Source organism: Mauremys reevesii, linkage group 1, assembly GCF_016161935.1.
Source record: "Mauremys reevesii isolate NIE-2019 linkage group 1, ASM1616193v1, whole genome shotgun sequence".
Classification (NCBI taxonomy): Eukaryota; Metazoa; Chordata; order Testudines; family Geoemydidae; genus Mauremys; species Mauremys reevesii.
In genome coordinates this window covers 179809572-179833406 of record NC_052623.1, presented here as the reverse complement: position 1 = coordinate 179833406, position 23835 = coordinate 179809572, and the positions used below count along the sequence as shown (strand labels likewise).

The following is a 23835-nucleotide window of genomic DNA, read 5'->3' as shown; positions in this document are numbered from 1 at the left end:
AGGTAGAAAGATAAGACATGCATGCCTGATGCTGAAGAAAAGACTGTTTGTACCCAGTGCACCAGAGAAATTGTTCAAGAACAGTTCAGCCATGTCAAAATACGACCCTGTACTGCTGCCAAGGTCAACCAGACCTGTAGTCATCTGCTGAGTTAGTGCTAGTCAGAGAGGTCAAAGCTGCTTGTGAATTGCATTAAACTTATGTACCTGACTCCCCCCCCCCACCCCGCGCAAGATTTCTCAAAATTTTTGGCATGTGTGGGCCAAAATCTTAGCCATGGTTTAGAAGCCAAACCTTTGCTGATGAATCAAGACTCTAAGGTGATATTTAACCCTTTGCAGATACCAATGCAGGGCTTAGGCACTGCTTAGACCTCAGTATAGGGCTGAAATGGGACTTCTATGGTACATGGATTCTACACAAGGTTGAATTTCTCGCTCTCTCTCACACACACCTAGGACTGAGTGGCACAAAATACCCCAAAAGCAGGTAACAGACCCATGACCCTATTCCCTGTCCACACTAGCCAGTGGAACACTGTGTCTTTAAGAACTGATTGAGCTCATAATGACTAAGACATGCACCTTCAGGATTATTGAAGAAAGTAAGGAAACAGTGTGAGGGGAGAAGAACTAAATCCCAATTTGACCCTAACTTCCTCCACCCAGAGGTCAGGAAAGGTAAACCATTTACATCAGAATTCAGCCTCATCTCTTGAGGCAACTCTAATGTTTACACAGCAAGAATTTTTTTTGTTTTTTTTGTTAAGAGTTTCATTTCCATGGAAATTAATTATACAGGTGCATCCTGCAAGGCACTTTACTTGGAGAAAGAGAGAAAATAATGGCATTAAGACATATATTAAATATATGATGGTAGTTACTCTTCCACTTAAGTAATTCCCATTGTTAACCTGGCCGATTGGCAGAAATGGACACATGATGCTGAAAAGCAGTTCCAAACATCTGCTAAGCAATTATATTATATCTCAAATACCATGCTAAAAAATCACTTATTTCCAACAGTAATTTTAGAGCAGTGTTATATTTAACAGCTAACTCACAGCATTCTGGAGGTTGTATAAAAATCATGGTGGAGTGACATAACCACTCATAATTTTTTTGTATAAGAAGTGGTTTAACACTAAGAGCTTGATCTGATCTTTAACATGGGAAGCACATATTGCCATGTACTTTGTATATTCAGTTCTTGCCAATTTTCATGTGTTGCAGTTCATGTGTAAAAGGTGGCTGGGAAATCTTTTAATTGAAATTTCAAATGGCAATGAGGGGTGGATTTTTTCTCCCCTGGTTTGATAAGTTTTGCTCATGAGCAACACCTGATTTGTAGAATACACTATGAAATAGAGTCACATATTGGCAAGCAATATTGCAACAAGCAACTTCCAACTATGATATGGTTAGCACTGTTCTCTCTAAATTATTCAAGAGAAATTCTCCCCTCTTCTAGCTTTCATGTCTGACAGAATTGCTGCCTTCAGACCTCGAGGGTCCTGTTTTTAGTTTCAGTTATTGCTTTAAGCAAGAGGCACACATTAAATAGACAAGATTTTTATATAGTGCAAATGGGCATAATTTTATTGAAGCCAATGGAGCAAAGCAGATTTATACTAGCTGAAGATCTGCCCTAGGATGTCTAGTCAGCAGATGGACATCACTGTTAGTTGACTGGTCTAGTCTTTCCACTGGCTGAAAGATAAAAGAAGAGGATCTAGTTCTACTCGTCTAGGGCCTGAATAGATGAAGTTACATTTTGCTTCCATGCAAAGTGGCAGAAGACAACTTTTCAAAGTTTTCAGAACTAGAAGGCTGTGTATTTTTTCACTTTAGGGGATGTGTATTCCTTTTTATTTAAGAAGTGAGTTTTTCAAATTAATTTAAATTTCCAACCTGGAAATTTGTTCTCATTTATGCCCTGGTACAGCAGGAGTTACTGGAGTTACACTGCTTTGGGGGTGGTGGTGAGGGAGAGAGCATAAGCATGCCCACTATTCGTTACTAGACAAAACCTTTTTGAGCAGAATGCTCTCGCAAGCTTTACTTTCTTCAATTACTAGTGGTCTCAAGAACTCTTCTATGGTAACTAGGGCTTTAGAGTTTTCATTGCTGTGTCAGCCAACATTTACTCATTGAGAATGTGTTTGTATATGTTCTGGAATTACAGCTATTGTGCAAGGAAGTTATTGTCCTCCCTCCAGAGTGGTCTGGTTGAGTTAGGGATAGGACTGAGTGATGCAAATACTCAGGATATTCTTGCTCATCTTTATCCAACGTGTCCTATGAGCATCCTCTGGCCCCTAGTGAAACATAATGGGAGCTGAGGGGGTTCAGCATCCTGCAGCATAATTCCCTAATACTGTGGGCATACAATTCTTGTTTACCTGGAACAATGGTTTCAAATGTTAACAAAGCTTCAGACAGACAGTGCCACGTTCAGAACTCCAGCTAGAACACACAGTTCTGCGCGCTGTTTGACAGTGGAAGCTATGCCTGCAGGCACATCATGTCCAGCCCTCCCACTTATACGTAATGCCGTCTTATAAAGCATGCAGCAGGGAGAGTGGTGTGAAGAGTCTTCCTCATGTTGTGTGTATGGTGTAGAGGCTGCTCAGCGTTGTGGTCCTTGCTCTCAGAAAGAGCAGGGATTGCTTCCTCAAAACACCTTCAAACATGCATGTTGCCACAAGGGAGAAGGGAGTTGTAAGGAAATACACCTTCCACCACAGCCCATGGAATAGGCCAGAATCTCTAGCAGGAGCATGCTGCACTATTCTAAAAGATGGGTCTGCCTGGTACTCCCCCCTATTCCTAATGCTATTAGGCACCCTCCCTAAGGCCTGGTCTACACTAGGACTTTAATTCGAATTTAGCAGCGTTAATTCGAACTAACCGGTCAACCGTCCACACCAGGAAGCCATTTAATTCGAACTAGAGGGCTCTTTAGTTCGAATTTGGTACTCCACCCCGGCAGGTGGAGTAACGCTAAATTCGACATGGCTAGCTCGAATTAGGCTAGGTGTGGATGCTAATCGAACTTAGTAGCTCCGGGAGCTATCCCACACTGCACCAGTCTGTTGACGCTCTGGACAGCAGTCCGAGCTTCGATGCTCTGACCAGCCACACAGGAAACGACCCGGGAAAATTTGAATTCCTTTTCCTGTCTGGGCACTTTGAATCTGACGTCCTGGTTGGACATCGGGGCGAGCTCCGCAGCACCTGCAACGATGCAGAGCTCTCCAGCAGAGGAGTCCGGGCAATCCAAGAATAGAAAGAGGTCCCCAGCATGGACTGACCGGGAAGTCATGGATCTGATCGCTGTGTGGGGCGAGGAGTCTGTGCTCTCGGAGCTGCGCTCCAACAAGCGGAATGCAAAGACCTTCGAGAAGGTCTCCAAAGCCATGATAGACAAAGGATACAGCCGGGATGCGATGCAGTGCCGCGTGAAAGTCAAGGACCTGAGACAAGGTTACCAAAAAGTCAGAGCGGCAAACGGACGCTCCGGAGCACAGCCCCAGACATGCCGCTTCTACGAGGCACTGCATGCCATTCTCGGTGGGTCTGCCACCACTGCCCCACCAGTGACCGTGGACTCTGACGATGGCATAGTGTACCTGGACAGTTCCTTGGCGATGTTCGCCAATGGGGAAGATGAGGAAGGGTTTGTGGAGGACGGCGCAGGCGACGGCGAACACAATACCGCTTGCCCTGACAGCCAGAATCTCTTCATCACCCTCACAGAGATCCCCTACCAACCCTCCCCGCCCATTAACCCAGACTCAGAATCAGGGGAAGGATCAGGCGGTAAGTGCTACAAACAGGGAAACATTTATTTTTTAAAAAACAGGTATATAAAAAATAGAAATACTATATAAAAAATTTAAAATCTCAAACTATACAAAAAGTAGGTCCACACATATAGGAATAGAGCAATAATCCTCTTGGGACAGTTCAAAAAAGCTCTCAGAGAGCAGCTCGAAAAGCCTCCGCAGGAGGTTCCTGGGGAGAGGTGCCTTGTTGGGTGCTCTGTGGAAGCACACTCTTCCGCGCCAGGACATCCTAATGTACATAGGAACCATCGCCTCCACCAGCATTGCTTCATATGGTCCTGGTCTGTGCAGGGCTTCCCTTAGCATCCGCTCTCTCTGACTCCGAGTGACCCGCCTCAGGGTGATGTCGTTCTGGACAGGCTGCATCTAAGTAGGGCAATTAGTGTATTGTTACTACTGTTAATGGTTTTAAATTAGGTTGCATAACAATGACCCTCGCTTAACAGCCACGTGCTGGAGGCCACAGAGAACAAGCATACATTGATCTTTCCCGTGCACTGGCGGGAGGGGCTGGAAAAGGCTCAGCCTTTCTGCTTTACAGATTGCCTTTAGCAGGAGAGCACAGCTATCCACTAAATGATAAGCATTATCTACTTTAAGGCTTACCAGGACTGTCTGCAAGACAGATTCAGCTGTCTCTCCCCGCTTGTCCGCTCTCCTGTGCAATGGCGCCGCCAATGAGAGCGTATTCCGAAATCTCGAACTTGTCCTGAGATCTCGTGGAACTTGGTGCCCTGTATGGTCTTGTTCAGAGAAACTGACTACACTGTGTTCACTGATCGCAAACATGTATCTGTTCAAGGAAATCACTTACTGTTTCCCATCACACAGCTTCTGCTCTTTCCCGGACTGCCCCGGCATCCCCCTCGCAGAGGCTGGCTCAGATTAGGCGGCGAAAGAAAAAGACTCGGACGAGATGTTCGCGGAACTGATGGCCTGCTCCAGAGCCGAGGCGGCCCAGCAGAGCCACTGGAGGGAGACCCTCTCTCAGCAGCAGCGCTCACACAGCGAACGGGAGGACAGGTGGCGGCAGGAAGACCAGCAGGCGACTCAAACGCTGCTTGGGCTACTGAGGGAGCAAACGGACACGCTCCGGCGCCTTGTAGATGTTCTGCAGGACCACAGGCAGGAGGAGAGAGCCCCCCTGCACTGTATCTGCAACCACCCTCCAACGCCAAGAAGTCCTGTCCCCCCCTCACCAAAAATTACAAGACGGAGGGGCGGTAGGGGCCGTGAGAACTGTCACTGCACCACAGCTGAGTGCTAATGTACCACACACCTCTGACGCTATAACTGTGTAGAAGCGCTTCCCTTACAGGATCACCCAATCCCAAATCCAAGTTTCATCACCCCACTATGTAGTAGATTAATAAAAGCTGTTTGCTGTTGTTCACTCTTTCCATCACGTCTTTCGTGTCAGAAGACTGTGTGTATGTGGGGGGGGGGGGGCAGGGGATTTATAATTGCACGGGATAGCCTACATTAGCAGGGTGCAGAGTATCGGGGGCAGGATCAACTGCAGGGCACACACAGACTGCAGTCAGTAGTCACCAGGGTCACTCTGTGTGGTGTATGCTGCCCCAGGTCATTCTGTGATGTGTACGCTTGTCCACAGTCCTAGCGCCTGCCACCCCCTAATGTTAAGGCATGCTGCCCTTACCATGCACTTCCACCGTAGGCGCGATCCTCTCCGCTGCCCTGAGCCCCAACAAGAGCCCTCATCCACGGACAGATACTCACCCTTCCCCCATCACCCCTTCCTACGCCCAAACCCACAGCCCAGAGCCTGCATCCAAATCCCTATCCAAAGACGGCCCCACTCGCCCCTTCCAGCAAACCCACCCCTACATGCACAACCACTTGAAACCGTCCCCCACCCCAGAGACCTATGTAGGAGCAGGAGGCTGTCCATCCTGTATTGTACAAGCGGTCTGTACATCAGTGCACACCGTACCCAGCACAGTATGCGTCCATGTTTCAAACCCAGAACAGAAATGCAAAGTGAAAGAAAGATTTATTAACAATAACTGTTCCGTTTAATTTGTTTTAAAACGTGTTTGGGAAGTGGGGGAAACTTGGAGAATGGGGTATGTAACTGCAGATCTCACTCAACACATAGAGACACAGGCCCAGGATCAGCGTCTCTTAAAATCAAGTGGAGAGTCATAGGTTAGCCTGCTCTCCGAGGAAACTTGCTTTCAAAGCCTCCCGGATACACAGCGCTTCCCGCTGGGATATTCTTTCGGCACGGGTGTCTGGCTGAGCGTAAACAGCAGCCAGGCGATTTGCCTCAACCTCCCATCCGGCCAAAAAGGTCTCGCCCTTGCTCTCACAGAGATTGTGGAGCACACAGCAAGCAGCAATAACTACGGGGATATTCTTTTCGCTGATGTCCGAGCGAGTCAGTAAGCTCCGCCACCTCCCCTTGAGACGTCCGAAAGCACACTCCACCACCATTCTGCACTTGCTCAGCCGGTAGTTGAAGAGCTCCTTCTCACTGTCCAAGGCGCCTGTATAGGGCTTCATGAGCCAGGGCATTAGCGGGTAGGCTGGGTCCCCGAGGATCACTGTAGGCATCTGCACATCCCCAACCATTATTTTGTGGTCCGGGAAGAAAGTTCCTGCCTGGAGGCGTCTAAACAGACCAGAGTTCCTGAACACACGCGCGTCATGAACCTTGCCCGCCCACCCGACGTTGATGTTGGTAAAACGTCCCCTATGGTCCACCAGTGCTTGCAGCACCATTGAGAAGTAGCCCTTTCGGTTAATGTAGTGGCTGGCCTGGTGGGCTGGTCCCAGGATAGGGATGTGAGTCCCATCTATAGCCCCACCGCAGTTTGGGAATCCCATCGCGGCGAAGCCATCTCTGACGACCTGGACGTTTCCGAGAGTCACTACCTTTGAGAGCAGTTGCTCAACGATTGCGTGGGCTACTTGAATCACAGCAACCCCCACGGTAGATTTGCACACGCCAAAGTGGTTCGCTACTGACCGGTAGCTGTCTGGCGTGGCAAGTTTCCAGAGGGCTATGGCCACTCGCTTCTGCACACTCAGGGCTGCTCGCATCCGGGTGTCCTAGCGCTTCAGGGCAGGGGCCAGCAAGTCACAGAGTTCAAGAAAAGTGCCCTTACGCATCCTGAAGTTTCGCAGCCACTGTGATTCATCCCAGACCTGCAGCACTATGCGGTCCCACCAGTCCGTGCTTGTTTCCCGGGCCCAGAATTGCCGTTCCACACCATGAACTTGACCCATTGCCACCATGATCTCCACTGCCCGGCGTACCCTGCTTTCTGAGACGTCTGCACCACTCTCCTCACCGCGCTGCCGGAGCCTCCTCGCCCGATTTCTCAGCAGCTGACCGTGGAAGAGGTGGACGATAAGGTGCGAGGAATTGACAACGGCCATAAGTGCAGCGATGATTGCAGCGGGCTCCATGATCGCAGTGCTGTGGCGTCCACGCTGTCACTGACCAGAAAAGTGCGCGAATAGATTTCCCGCCGGCGCTTTCAGGGAGGGATGGCATGATTGACGGTTCGATGACGACAGTTACCCAAAACCACCCTCGACACATTTTTTCCCCCAGCAGGCATTGGGGGCTCTACCCAGCATTCCAATGGGCAGCGGGGACTGCGGAAACTGTGGGATAGCTTCCCACAGTGCACTGCTTCCAAAGTCGATGCCGGCCCTGTTAATGTGGATTCAGAAATTCGAATTAGTGTCCTTAGTGTGGATACACAAATTCGACTTCATAAGGTCGAATCCACAAATTCGACTTAAGTAGATTCGAAATAGTCTTGTAGTGTAGACAAGGCCTAAGACACAAGAATTCCTCCCAGAGAATCCACTGGGGCTGCGAGTGGCTCTGCCTTGCCCTCTACAAAGATCATGGCGTCAAAGCAAAGTCCAGCCCTTTGTGTTCCAGAGGCTTCATAAAGTCATTATTCCCACATAGCTCTCGCCTTATATCAGATCCTGTAAGAGTCTTTTGCAAAAATCTTGAGTTTAACCCTTTCATGGAGAGTTTTATATCAAGTACTCATCTTGATAATTCAATAAAATGCATTTTTAAAACCACCTTTGGCATAAGAATATTTAAACAGTGGTTTATGTGTTAAAGGTACTTTTAGCTGCCTACATACCATTTGCATTAAAGTTTAAACAGATAAATGCTACTTTCTGCATGGAAAGTTTTATATTCTTGGGTAATTCATCAATTAAGAACATAAAACTCAGGGAAACCAGCTGGCTCACAGCCAGTCAATACTTTGATGTCCCTCGTGTATATGGTGTCCAGAGTTTGTCACCATCTCATTGCTGTTCAGGGGCTTGAAGTGTGTAATGCATTGGTAGTCTCAGGCCATTTCCTAGTCCACATCACAAAAACCATCCTTACAACCGGTATCCTGCTAGTAGTCTCAACAGAGAAGCCAAGAACTGAATAGGCATGCAGAATGACCCTCTGACACTTAAAAGTGTTACCAGACCTCCAGGTCAAGGTTGAAGGCAAGGAAAGACTTGCATTGCCTCTTCCTGCATGTTATCCATTTAGTGGATAGATAAAATGCTTCATTCTCCAGAGCTACCCATTCAGACACTAACATTTTCTTTAAAAAGCTTTTTGACAAATGAAGTAGCTTCCTATAGCTTTCCAGATTCTTACACTTGAGTGTCCCCTGAGGACCAGAGACAAATATTCATGTTGATTCTGAGCTTGGAAAGTTTTTTAGGAACTTGTTTTCTTTCTTTCTGTTTCTATGAGTAATGTCAATGTCATTTGCAGTGACTATGCAATTAAGGCGTTTCTTTGTCTCTGTTCTTAGACACATGTAGTATGCATTTGGAAGGAAGAATTTGACTTGTTGATAAAGTTTCTGACACTCATATAATCCCCAGTGTGGGGGTGCATTAGTAATTCTTAAAAAAATATAACTAATAACATGTCATTAACCAACACTGCATTTTAAAAGGCACAGGTATGGTAGTAGTAACAATATCATAGAACTTGGAACCTTAGCCATGGACCAGGATCCTATAATGCTAGATTAGGGTGACCAGATGTCTCTATTTTATAGAGACAATCCCGATATTTGGGGCTTTTTTATATAGGCGCCTATTACCCCCCACCCTCTGTCCCAATTTTTCACACTTGCTGTCTGGTCACCCTATACTAGATTATAGAGACTGAAATTATGTGGGTGGTCAAAAGCATTTGTCATTTGACTTCTGTCTTACAATGCACCTAAGGGATGGAGGTACTCTGTGTATGCCATCACACTGTTTTGTTTTATTGCTTGTAAAATAGCATATACTGAACACGTATCAGGCTGTCTGTCTACCACACACTAGCTGCGTTTTATCTAGTTCCATAAAATAAATCAGATAAGAAAATGAAGTTCTTCTTCAGTAATGTATCTGGTGATCATACAGAACAGCAAAACTACATTTCTGTGTAAGGTACAGCATGTTAGGTGCCTAATACCTTTGAGGTGGAGAAAGTTGCCACTCTATGTTAAGTAATGCTTTATATCAGCATGTAAATAACTTTGTAAGTAATTACTGAAGCATTCTCAACAGAAGATTAATATATCTGATTTGTTTATGTATTCATCTAATTTAGGATAGAAAGATATTGGACTGAAACTAAATATGAAAATGTATCACTAAAATTTATCAGTGCTATGTACTGGAGTATATATATAGATATATAGTTACATGCTTGGTATCTGTGATGAGCTAAATCAGATAAGATTTTTAATATACAATCCTGTACTGTATGTGGCATGAGATTCCACTCGTATCCCTATTTCTGTCAGTTGTAGCTTTGGTGGGAAATTAAAAGTTAATTTTGTCTTTGTCCTTTTGTCTTTTTCCTTATCAGTATTGCCTCCAAGGCATGCTAAAGTATTCTCAAAGTGACCTTCAGTTTACTCATATCATCCTGACACAAAGTGATTTAGTCTCCATACTTGTAATGTTCAGTGTTAAACACAAGAAACACATTCACTCACTAGCAAGTACACTGCATTATACTCACACTAGAAACAATTTTCCTGTCCCATAAAAATTTTGAGATTTCAAAACCTTTTCAGTGCAACATCAGGATAAATGGCTCTTGACATTTTTATTATTATTTGCACAACACCCAAAGGTATGCTAGGTACTTCATAGAGTAGATATGCAGTCAAGTTCCTGCCCCATGAGGCTTAAAATATATTTATACAGAATTTGGATAAGAGAAGGCACAAAATGGACAAAAGGGAAGAACAAGGTAGGGATGCAGAGAGCTACATAAATAAGACCCTGAGGAGACTGAAGTTAGTGTATATCATAAATCCCAATCCATTTGGGCATAGCTTTCAGAATATTATTAGTCCCATTGACTTCAATGGTCAAAACCCAAGACCGTTAATTTCAGTGGGATGATTCATGTACTTACAGCTATGTATATGTTTAAGTACTCTGCTGCGTTGGGACCCCAGAGAGCAGTTAAAGCATTTAAAAAAAAAAGAAGAATATATTAATTAGTTCACTTCTTAGGCCTGGTCTACACTAAGAAGGGGGGTCGAACTAGGGTACGCAAATTCAGCTACGTGAATAGCGTAGTTGAATTCGAAGTACCCTAGTTCGACCTACTCACCCGTCCAGACGCAGCGGGGTCGAACTCCGCGGCTCCCCTGTCGACTCCGCCACTGCAGTTTGCAGTGGTGGAGTACCGGAGTCGACCGCAGCGCTTCCGGAGTTCGAACTATCGCGTCTAGATCAGACGCGATAGTTCGAACTCCGAGAAGTCGAACTCACCGCGTCGACCCGGAAGGTAAGTGTAAACCTACCCTTATAGGCTTCATGGTAAAGTGAACTGCAGTGAAGTGTGGGTGGAAGCTTGGCAAATATGTTCCAGGCATGTAGGGGAGCATGGAAAAGAAAATGAAGAGATGATTGTATGAGAAGGAGCTAAAAGGAGATATAGAGGCTGGTATCATTGGAGGAGGATCAGAGGTGTACTAAGATCAGTGGAAGTGGAGTCAGAAGGCCCACGTTCCCTGGAAGAACTGTTATTGAAGGGACACAGAAAAACAACAGGGATGGTGTTAGGCTGGAAGTAGCTCAGCCACATGGACGGAGCAGTGCACAGGGTTTAACAAAGTTCCACTTGTTGAACTTAACCTGCTTTCAGCTTCACCATGTGCTACTGAACCATGGTGGCACCTGGGAGCTCTCTGAAGTGCAGCAGCTGGCAGTGTGAGCCATGAAATGCAGTCTGGAGCCCCCAGAGCCCTGGACATTGCAGACACAAGCATAGCCCAATGATGGACCCAGTGGAGAGAGGTATTTGAGCAGTACACAGATCTGGCCATGAAGGAGGCTGATGACAGCAGAAAAGTTCAATTACTACTTTACCTTATTGGGGAACAAGGCAGAGAGGTCTGCACCATTCTGAAGCTCACCACTGCCTCAAACCTCACAGCAGTCCTAGGAGCCCTGGGGATCTATTGCTCCCCAAAGCAGAATGAAACTGTAGAGCAACTCAGGTTTTTCACTAGAGACCAATCTGAAGGGAGGGGATATACTGGCTTCTACATGCAATTTTGGGGACTTGACAGACTCCCTGATTCAGGACAGGATAGTCTGCAGCACTTAGGGTCACCACTTGTGGGAGTGGCTGCTCCAGGAAGGTAATCACATATTAGACAGATACTTAGATATGAAGTGTGTGGTGGAAGCCTCAAGATAAAAGATGGAAGCCCTAGGAGGCACAACACCCCCAGAACCACATTCAGTGACACAACAACAGTGGTGGTCAGGGTTCCATATATATAGCGAGACGCATTTACTGTGGGAGATTGCATGAGCGGATAAAGAAGTGACCCACCCTACGGCAGGATTGCAAAGAATGTGGCAAGTTGAACCATTTTAGCAGTAAAAGCAGCAAAGAGTCCTGTGGCACCTTAAAGACTAACAGACGTATTGGAGCATGAGCTTTCGTGGGTGAATACCAACTTCGTTGGATGCAGATATTCACCCACAAAAGCTCATGCTCCAATACGTCTGTTAGTCTATAAGGTGCCACAGGACTCTTTGCTGCTTTTACAGATCCAGACTAACACGGCTACCCCTCTGATACATTTTAGCAGTCTGAGCAAGAGCATAAAAAGTTCCCAGAAAGATTCACTTAGGCTTGTACAAGAAGGGGCTAGCACAGGGGTCGGCAACCTCTGGCATGTAGCTCACCAGGGTAAGCACCCTGGTGGGCCAGGCCAGTTTGTTTACCTGCGGCATCCGTAAGGTTCAGCCGATCGCGGCTCCCACTGACCGTGGTTCACCGCTCCAGGCCAATGGGGGCGGCGGGAAGCCATGGCCAGCACATCCCTCAGCCTGTGCCTCTTCCCGCAGCCCCCACTGACCTGGAGCAGCAAACCGCAGCCAGTGGGAGCCGCGATTGGCCGAACCTGTGGATGCGGCAGGTACACAAACTGGCATAACCCGCCAGGGGGCTTATCCTGGGGAGCTGCGTGCCAGAGGTTGCCGACCCCTGGACTAGCACAACAGACAGCAGTGATAACATCACAATTCTCCCCTTGAGTAGGAGAGCATATCAGGTTCAGGCTGTCAGGACAAGAAAGCAACAAGGTACAATACCAACCTCTATGCATGCAACTATGTTAACAGGGAAATGTCCTGTGTGATATCAGCTGGATAGCATGGCCTCCTGCAATGTGACTCCTCAGGGTGAATTGGACTTGAAAACAAAGAGCAGGCACCATCTAATTATGTACAATGAGAGCATAAAGCCATCCATAGGAAAATGTGACCTCCTGGTAACTAACCCAAAATAATAGCAGACAGTACCAACTGAAGTTAGTGGTGGTGGATGGTAAGCACTACTGACCTCTCGAGGAAAACAGCCACACAAACCCTGGATTTTATTAGGGTACAGCATCAGAATTTTATAGCTTCAGGGCAAGAAGAAAAAGGTGGGGCCCCAGGGAATATGGAGACAATTTTAAAAGCATACGAGGGATGTTTACAAAGGCAATGGATGACTCAGAGAAAAACCTGTGACTGGAAGTAGACCCCACACTAGAACCTGTGTGCTTGCCACAAAGGAAAATTCCAGTGGCACTGTGTAATCCAGGATGCAAAAAGCTGAAAAGTCTGCAGAACACAGGTGTCATAACACCTGCAGAGCACCTGGATAAGCAGCATGGTGGAGGTAAAGAAGCCATCAGGTAAATTACACATTAGTATAGACCCAAAGCTACTGAACTGGGCACTGAAAGGATACCACTATCCACTGCCCCAGTTGAGGACATGTAGCCAGAACTTTCCAAAGCCAGAATTTCCACAGTCTGATGTGAGGAACAGGTTTTGGCACATAAGCCTGTATGAAGAGTTCAGCATGCTGACAATGTTTGCAGCATCAATTGGTCAATACACGTGGCTGTGCATGCCAATGGGCATAAGCCCAGCACCAGAGGTGTTCTAGGGAATAGAATAATTGCAGATGATATCCTCCTTGTAGGGGAAGAGATCAATGATACAGAAGCTGAATGAGACAATGAAAGAAAATGACAGTCTTTCCTACAGTGATGCAGGGGCAAGAACATAAAACTCAATCCAGAAAAAATGCAACTCAGAGAGCCTGAGGTGACTGAAAGCAGATCCCAACAAAATCAAGGCAGTCAGAAACATGCCAGCTCCAGTAGATGTGAAAGGGGTACAGTACTTCATAGAAATGACACATTTTCAATCCAATTTCTGTCCACACCTGGCTGCTGTAGTGGAACCCATACACCATCTTACAAGGCAGAATATTGAGTCAGACTGGGCAGATCACCAGCTGCTATCATTTGACAATGGATCCCCCTGTCCTGAAGCACTACCAGGCAAGGAGATCCACTCACACTCCATTGTGATGTACCAGAGAAAGGATTGTGTGTAGCTGTTGTGCAGGAGCAGCTGGTCACTTATGCCAGCAGAGTCCTGTCAATGGCTAAACAGGGGTATGCCCAAATAGGGGGGGAAAAGTTTTTGAATGTGGTATTTGGACTGGAGCAATTCCACCAGTACATCTCTGGCCACCTACTAACAGTGCAATCAGAACACAACCCCATAAAAACAATCATGACAAAGCCCCTTCTTAGTGCTCCAAAGACATTGCATCACATGTTCATGCGTTTCCAGCACCGCCAAGTAGAGTTCAGCTAATGTCCAGGACAATTACTGGTGTTAGCTGACAGCCTGAGCAGGGTACATATATCCAGCATAAGCAAGATGGGGGGGAAGGGAATCAGGACATTAAATCCATTAATTTGCTTTGCTGTCTCCCAGTTTCAACAGCAAAGTGGATGGAAATCAAAGAGACTGCAGGAAAAGATGTCCAAATATAGGCAGTCAAGAAAGCAATACTAGTAGGGTGGCCAGAAGACAAATGTACCACTAGGAGAACAACCATATTTTCAAATTAAAGATGAGGTGTGTGCAGGATAGAATCATATTTTGAGAACAGAGAGTTGATGTTCCACCCTCATTATGTAAGGAGGTCATGCAAAAAAAAACCATAAGCCTCACACCTGGGCATTGACGGCTGTTTTAGATGGGAGGGAGGAGACTCCATAGAGAGGAGTCAAAAAAGAGATGATTAGGGTGTGGACTAAAAGTAGTTGCAGGCACAGAGAGGAAAAGACTTTTAGAACACTAGAGATGTTATGAAAAAAGAATGAGCAGGATTCCAGTGACGGAGGTGTTTCCTTTCATGATGTGCAATGAAGATAGAAAAGAGGGTTTAGGAGGAAAGCTTAGTAGCTCAGTTTTAGTTGTGTTGAGTTTGAGATGAGACATCCAGAAGAAGCCATCCTGGAGATGACATCAGAGGGGCGGGGAGAAATGCAAAACTGAACAGAAGGAAATAGACCAGGTATGAAGAGGAAAAGTTGAGACTCCTTGGTATATGCATGTGAGAAGAAGAGATTTTCAAGGGATAAGGTGTAGAGGAAGGAAAACATCATGCATATACTAGTCATAGTAGTATGCAGCTGACTAGCATGATGGAGACCCAGGAATTTTTATAAGGAATTCAGCAAAAAATAAGTATCTTCCATTCACATGAGCAGCTCAGGGAATGGTTGATCATAGAACACAGCTGGAGAATTGGCTATTCACAGTCCATCCTGTATTGCCACTGCTGCTGTTTCTCAACCCTTTAAATCTGCTGCCTTCATGTCCTCCCCTGTTGGTGCCACAGCTCCCTATTTCATCAGGCCAAGGCAAATAGGTCAGCCATTTGTATGCCAGTATAAAAAGGAATCAGTTTTAATTCACGAAATAAGAACTTACTACTACCAGAGATCATTAAATGTTGCCAGACTGCTATCCTTCTTCATGTATTCCCCTGTCCTTGGTTACTGATGCTTGTCTATTTAAAACAAACACATAGTAAGGAGAGAGAGAGAGAGAAAGAGAATGTGAAAATAAAAAGTTTCTGTGTAATACACTGAAGAAGTTGTTAGAGTACAGATCAATCATAAGTAAACAAGGCAGTTAGGGCCAGGGAAATTTTAGGTTATTAGACCCACAAGATCCAGATCAGAAAATTTTAATTTGGGTTTTATTCACATTTTTATTTTTTTCAGTTTTCTAAATTTTGCTTATGTGTAAATTAGTATAATTTTCTCCTTTGGGAAAGATCATCTTTATTTTCAACAGTTCTTTTTGGACTTACACATATAGAAGCCTACTCATTTTTGCATTTTATTAAAGCGCCTCAAAATATTTGTGGCAGAATACTGATTTCAGAGAAAGCATGCTTGAACTAGAAAAAAAAAATAATATGCCTCATTTTTTTTTAAACTTACCTACTTTTCAACTGGCAACAATGAGAAGTGGGTGTATGAAATAACTAGCTACACCCACTCAATTCAAGATCTGCATTTAAGCTAAAGCAGACAAGAATTCTTGTTTGTACTTAGCCTGATAATAATGGGCCATATCTATACCTGGTGTATAACTCCACTAAAGTCAACAGGGTACTCTAGGGATGAATTTGGCCCATTTTTACAGATAGGTAACCTGTTTCTCCTTCTTTAAATAAAATATCTTCTAGTAACAGCATTCATTTTGAAAGTTCACATACTTCATATGGTTTGTAAGTATCTCTTGTTATTTAGATCATGTACAATGACAAAGAAAGAAATCTGACAATTATTTTCAGTTTCCTGTAGGATTTATATTCTGACTCAATAACAAAGGGAAAAGGTCATGGTACTGGAATGCTCTCTCTATACAAGCAACCTTTAAAGAAGGATTCAGATTTAATTTTTAGGGAAGTACATTAGGTATAAGCATAAGATATGTAAAAAAAAATGGTGTGCAAGGTAAATAAAAAAAAATCAAAGCTGACCTAAAAAGAATCACATCACTTTATATTTTGTTCCACTTTATATGGTAGTTTTCCCCTATATTTTCTCCTACACCATCATTAGCCACCTATCTAGATATCTTTGTTGAAGCTATTGGCATTTGTAAAGATCTGATTTAATAGCAAAAATACAGTTTGGGATCTTTCAGTAAACACACAACTGTTAGCTCCCACCAAATCACAAACAAAATATTCACTTTTGTTTCTTTATTACACACATAAATGGTCCCATTACAGACATAGAGGAGCATTGCAAACTAACCTGCAATAAGTTTGCCCCATTTGGTGGCTAGTCGGAAATGCTAGGAATCCCTCCCTTGCATTCTTTTTTGTTCTTACCTTCCACCTTCTCATTCCCCTCCCACCCTTATTATTTTTTGTGATTTTATTTACTGCTTCTCTGTTTGCCTCTTCACCTTGCTGACTTACCTTTCTCCAGGTCTCCACAGGTTAGACACTTGCCTTCTCAAATCCTTCCCTCCTAGCTTTCCTCTTCCCTTTATCCAACTCTCTTGTTTTCTCTCACCTTGTTCTTTGCCACTTAGCCTCCTCTTGCCCTCACTGGTTTTCTCTTCTCTGGGTAGCTCCCTCCACCTTTCACTTTTTGTCTGCTCCTCTCTTTGCTTTCTTCCCTGCTATCTGTTACTTTTCAGAGATGCTCCATCATTTGAAGTTCATGCACAGCACATTTGTATTTTTTTTAAGCCACCAGGACAGTCTCCAAATCAGTATCCTCCTGGAGCCAGGACTGTTACAGTGCTCAAAGCCACCTGTGACCTGACACATTAGTTCTCACCCTCCCCCTGGGAACAAAAGGACATGCAGCATAAATGTGGCAGGAAAACCTTCTTAGCCCTAAACATCTAGTGTTTGTCAAATAGGGGTTTTTTATTCCTTCCATTTTTCAAAAGGTTACCTTGCAGAATACTGTCAATTTCAGACTTCTGATTCCTCCTTGCTATTGAGCATCTCTCTGCAGTGCTCTAGATCTATATTATTTTCTCAAGGAAAAGGGGGTGATTTTCAAATGATAAATAAGAACAGCAGCAGCCATTGTGTAAATCTGAGTGTGCTTCATTTCTCCAACTGTACTGAGCACTTTAACTCCAGCTTGCCAATGAAGAGATTACTTTTGTTATTTTTCACGCAGGCTTTTTAAGAAAAAAACAAGGATTCAAAGGTCTTCTGAACTCTTCCCCTAATAATACCTTGATAGAGGCAATCAACTCTGTTTCTTTCTCTTCAGCTCCAATGAAATTGAAAATCATACAAAAATGTCACAACTTAAATTTGTATGATTTTCTTCCTTTTAGAGCTTGACATATTCAAAGAAAAGGAAACCTATTTCACAAATTGTTAGAAGAAATACTGAATACAAAGTTCCAGCATCATTACAGCAAATATTAAGTGTTGTTCTTTAGTTCTTCCAAACAGACTTAGCATTTGACCTCAAATGTGAGCACACACACACACACACACACACACACACACAGAGGACAGCTGAAAAAAATACTTTCTTCCCTAAGGATGCTGAAATTTATCATCCTGTAAACATTACATTCAGCTTTCATCTTTTTATATACATAACAATATTCCTATAGCCCTGTAAAGGTGTGGCCTACCTCTCTAAGGGCCAGAGGCTTAAAGCTGGCTGACCCTGTTTAATTAGTCTTGCCTGCCACACCTCAGAGGTGTGTGGGACAATTAGCTGGCTGAGGAGGGGCTGACTCATAAAAACAGCAGCAGGAAGCTAGATGGGAAGGGAGGAAATACAAAGGTCTCCAGGTAAAAAGACCCAGGATAGACCCTGAGCAGGTAGAGAAAAGATTGTTAAGGTTTTTAGACAGTGAAGAAACCTGGGGCCTTACAGCAGAAGAAGCTGCTGGCAGAGGAAACTGAGAGCTAATAGGACACCCAGGGTGGGCTAGGAAGAAGCTGTGGAAATTAACTGCTAAAGAAGTTGCATTGCTGGTAACTAAGTGATCCTGGCTCTAGCTCCTTCAGGACCAAACTCCTGAGAGAGCTTGTTTTGAACTTTCAAATTTTGCTTGAGCTTTCAGGTAAGAGCCATTGTTCAAGGGCTCCTTTCAGAGTCTTTATTAAGTGGCCACAGAGTGAAATTGGAGAGTTTGGCTTGTCCTTGACTGGGCTGTTAAAATAACCTCATTGTTATCTCACTAAAGGGGAAACTGAGGCAGGCTGCAGCAGAGCCTTATTTGGCCAGAAGGGAATGATGCAGAATAGGCATGGCCATATCTTGCAAGTTGCTTCCATTGAACAGACCACTGGCATGGAGCCCCAATGACTCTAGTGGGGCTATGCCCAGGCTTAGAGGTCAACCCATATGGAGCAGCTTACAGGTTCTGGGCCATTAATGCTGATGTGTGTGGGTGGAGGATTTGTGCTGAAGTGTCTGAATCTGAATTCTAGTGCCACATGGTCAATAAGCCATTAAATGACCTCTGTCATCCACATATTACATGCTAGCACCCAGCTATTAAATTTAATTCCTGTCAACCCCTGATAATTTTACATCATGCTTAGAGACAAGCTGTATCTTACCTCGGGGAAATAGGCAGAGTAGCTGAAGTACAGACCACTGCTCTCTGGTGAAATAATACTTTATTCCTGGGCAAAACTAGTGTATGTAGCTTGAGCACTACATTTGACAGAAAAGTAAGTAAATGCTCTGGCAATTTATGGATGCAGGCACAACGTACCATCGATCATACACAGCCTGAAGTTAGGCAGCATATAGATGTGTATGTGTTGAGCCAAAGGAGCAGCCTCATTAAGGGGTTAAGTTAAAACCCATTGAAATAAATTAAAACCTTTCCATTGGCTTCTGCTGAATTTGGACCTGATTGGAAGCACACCTTTGTGTCCATTTATGGTATTTCCAAGGTACCTATCATCATAGACAGAGGGGAAAGGATACATACTGCAGCAGGTTACACCTGAGAGCATGTAAGACCCGTGACTACATTCCTGTACGTCACATCCACCTTTGGCTGCTACTTGCAAGACCTATTGTCTACATGAAAATATTACAATGCAAAAAATATTTCCATACTTCATCTATAGTCCTAGATTTAAAAAATCTTTAGTTTCAGTTAAATGAAAAGGAAATATAAAAGAATGCAAGAAAGTGGTTAAGAGAAGTTTAGAAAATATAAAAAGAAACTAAAATTTAAAAATCAAAAACTCATTTCAGAAACCTGACCCAGGAGTGTAGTTAACCAAGGAAGTGTCTTGAGGAATCAAATTCAAGTGAAGGAAGCTTGAGAGAGATCACTGTGGAGCATTGCTTGAGACATTGCAGATATGAAAGGCCTGATTCTGATCTCACTAACAGTAGTTTTACACAATGAAGTAACTCTTGATTTACACTGAGGTGAGATCAGGCCCCAAATTTCCACCTGCAGGGAAGAGCTTGAAGTCTGAGGAGAGACAGAATTGTGCTGATGTTTCCTGGTGCTGTGCTTCTAACTGGCTTATAAATTTGTGCCTGTTGCTTCATTTGTATGCAGTTATTGGATCATCAGTAGGGTGTTAAATGCAAGTTGTTATTATTTAAACTTTGGCCCAGTGTATCTAAAGACAATCTAAAACTCCAGGACGAAGCCAATGGTTGAAAACTTCTCTCCTGTGACACAGTGGCACTCTTAACAGTAAGAGTACAGCTTGTCTCTGAGGGAGTCAGAACTTTCTCCGGGCTGGTCTGAGCCTATCAACTGAACTTCCCCAGGAACTAAGGACCATCACCAACCCCACCACTTTCTGCTCCAAGTACAAGGTGCAAAGTCTTTGAACTTGCCTTCTCTTACATAGCAACAAATATATTTATATTAAAACATACTCACATGCATCCTGTCAAAACAAGACACTCCACTGCACATGCTTTTCCTTCCAGGGAGAGGATGAGAGGACTAACAATAAGTGACAGGTGTGTAGCCATGTTGCTTAATGAACTACTGGAAAGCTTTCCGATACTATGGGAATGAGTGCGGTATAAAACTTCTATAGAATAGAATATAACAGCTGGCCTTTGGAACAGACACTGTGGCTCCTGTTTCATATATGAAAGGTTTGGTACATAGGGAAGCTAATGATGGTAATGATAAAGGAAACAGTGACTGTAGAAAAGAAAAATTGTAGGATACTGTGATCTCTCTCCTAGCTGGGCATCCACAGGAAATGGGCTAAAAGACAGATAAGGTATCCTTTTAGTCATGTGTAACAGTGAGAATTTTAAAGGAATCTCAATAGGAAATATCTCTGCTAATAGCATGTTTCTTTCAGAACTTGCAAGGGGTGGTTCAGTTTCAGGGTCTAAAGTCAAAGAGCTGCTATGGGTCTAGCATACTTCTTTCTTGACTAGAATAGTTGACTATCAATCTCTGCCCCCTGTAGTTAAACTCTTAGATATAAGCATGAGATGTTCTAGCCCTAGCTAATGCTGGTTTCTGAGTGCCCTACAAAAAGAGAGGGATTACTTGGTAGACTAATCAGACACGTTTTACTCTCCTATAGCTCATGGAGGAAAAGATTAAGGCCAAGAATTAAGTGGGCGCCTACATCTGTATTTAAGCAGCTAAATAAGTGGCCTGATATCCAAAAGTGCTGAGCTTCCATGCACTTCAGTGGAGTGACACCAGAGGATAATCTAGCCCTTTATGTCTCAGTATAAAAGGGCTTCTGAAAATTAAAGGTGTATTATTTTTGTGAGCACATTATCATAAAGAAGAATTAGAAGCTTGGAAACAGTTAAGATTATATAAAAATACTTCCAAGGAACCAGCTGAGTCAACCCTTCAAGCAAAGGGAAAGAGGAAGAACAGTAAAATATTAAATGCAAATTTCTCTCCTATTTTCAGATTAATAATTCAAGAACTATATTTATTTATTCATACTAATTGACTGTCAAAGTTATGTAGTGGAATAATTGAAGAGAAACTAATTGTTGTCTCATTTTATTTTAATAGTATATCCAAACCTTGGCTATACTGGAGACCTCTTCTTTAACGTGTTCTGATGGCAATCTGCACTGAGACATCATCAGGCTTTCAGGGACTTCAGCAGTTTGCTTCAGGTCAGTGGGTGAGCCTGCCTTCAGCTGTAGTGGGCCATAAAGTGTGGAGCTCCATTCCCCTTGATATCAATCGCTTCTCTTCCTGCTAGCTTGTTCTGTTAAGCACCAGATTGTCATCTGTACAAAGGACCCTTTATACCACTTTGGCAGTATACAAGGTCCTTAATGTAATTTACATAATATTTGCTGAAGGATGCTTGAGCAAACTCAGGGCATGTCTATAATGCAATTGCAGCTTGAGTAGACAAAGCTAGTCCAGATATAATCTAGCTAGCTCAGGTCCTGGAGCAGCAGCACATTCCGTAGTGTGGGCGGTTTAGAACTAGGGTAATTTCTCACTGGGTTAGCTCATGCTGAAGCAGGAGCTGCCCTGACTTCACTGCTCCAGTATAGTTTTAAAGCTAGTTTTAAAGCAAGCTGCAGTCACACCCTGAGATTGCAGTATAGACATGCCCTGTGTATCAATGACAACAAGACCCTCAGTCTTTATTAAAGATTTTGTCAGCAAAAATATACAACTGTGCTGCTGCAGCATTTTAAGTGTATACATGCCCCTGGTCTTGAAGGCAAATTTTCTTTCAATCTCTTGGAAAGACTGATAAGCACACCTCACCATATCCCGTCTTCCCCAGGAAATGCTAAAAGGTGTGTCTTCCAAAATAACCAGGGCCTGATTTCATAGAAACCGACTCCGTGGGTGCTCCAGCCCCACTGGCAGCCAGCTCCTTTCCCTACCCACCCAGAGCCTCCTGCCTGCCAGTGGCCCCACTAATCAACTCCTCCCACTCCCTTCCAGCACCTCCCACCTGCCATGATCCGCTGTTCCACAGCATGCAGGAGGCACCGGGGGGAGGAGTGGGGATGGGATGCACTCGGGGGAGGAGGGCGGAACTGGGCGGGAAGAGGTAGAGTCGGGGTGGGAAGAGGCAGAACAGAGGTGGGGGCTTGGATGAAGTTGGGGCAGGGCCTGGGGCAGAGCAGGGGTTGAGCACCCCTGGGGCAAGGAGAAAGCTGGAGCCTGTGCCTGATTCCCTGTAGGCCTGCCCCTTGTGTCATCATATACACCTGTGCAAAATTCGTCTAAAAAGCTACTGCATCAGAACACTGCCATTTTATATGCACTTTGCACAGATGTACATTTCAAAATTCTGGGCAACAGACAATCGTGCTCTCTGTGTGCAGAGCCTTTCTTCCTCTATGCTGTTCAGTACTGAGACCTATGGGATCCAAGCAGTGTCTATTCCTCCTCAGAAGCGATACCTTTCGCTCAGCCCAAACTCTTCCGTTTAAAAGCCTTGTTCTTTAGTAAGGCAACCCTGACCCTCCAGGACTGAAAGCTAGTTTAGTTCCTTCGGGGAGTAGCATCCACTTGCCCTCCCTTTCAGGAAATCTTATTAACCCTTTCCTTCTCTTGCTGAGGGGGTACAAACACCCTGTGATATGGCCTAATACTCATAATTTTCCTCCAATAATTTTAAATTATACTTTAATAGGCATAGCCCCACGCAACAGAACTCTGCTGATTTACAACAGTTGTGGGCTCAGTCCTTCCTTTTAATGGATACTGTTAAATGGGAAATGTTAGTACATTTTGTCAATTGAGCGTAGAATAATTTTGAGGAAGTATTTATTGTTTTTGACACTAATACTGTAAATGCAATTTAAAAGGAAAAATGTATAACATTATTAGTTTATGATAATGTTGTCACTTCTCAGCTTGAACTCTATCTTGAAACGGGCATTTGGGTCCCATGGAACAATAGGTACAGGATGTTTGATGCAGGGATGAGTGGTAGCTATTCAGAACTGACATTGCAAAAAACACCAAGACCCAGAGGTAATAAAAGGTAATAATTGGAGATATACCAATCTCCCAGAACTGGAAGAGACCTTGAAAGGTCATCAAGCCCAGCCCCCTGCCTTCACTAGCAGGACCAATTTTTGCCCCAGATCCCTAAGTGGCCTCCTCAAGGATTGAATTCACAACCCTGGGTTTAGCAGGCCAATGCTCAAACCACTGGGATTTGGGGTCTGATGCTATGAATCTTACTTATGTAAGTAGCCCTTCCTCATTGGAATAATCCCATTGAAGGAAGTGGCGCTGTTCATATGACTAAAGGTTCTTCACATGAATAAGGGTTTGGCTCACTGTTAACTGGTTTTCCAAAAGTCCTCGCACTGCTGTGGTTCACTGTAATGCACACAGCTCTAAAAGGTGAATGGAAACAAATAAATAATACTGGCCAGATTTGGATCCCATTTACAATTCCAACCCAGAGGAACACCACAGGCTTCAGTGGTATTGCTCCAAAGATGCCAGCAGTATAAATGTAGGTAGAATGTGGCCTTGCACATGTCGACAAACATTAATAAAACACTTTAATACAAAGTATTATGTCCCCTGAAATGACAAGAACCAGTTCCTGCTTTTGCTGTGAATTAAATTAATACTTATCTGGTTTATGAGCAGGACTCTTCTT

General features: G+C 44.1%; 1 long non-coding RNA gene across 1 annotated transcript in view; it reads right to left on the bottom strand.

Moving 5' to 3' along the window:
- LOC120370214 overlaps positions 1–16870 on the bottom strand; it is a 52659-nt gene extending 35789 nt beyond the window's left edge. Inside the window, exon 1 of the long non-coding RNA XR_005583660.1 lies at positions 16790–16870. This is a non-coding gene — a long non-coding RNA (uncharacterized LOC120370214). The remainder of the gene's footprint in view (positions 1–16789) is intronic.
- Positions 16871–23835: the final 6965 nt, after the last annotated feature.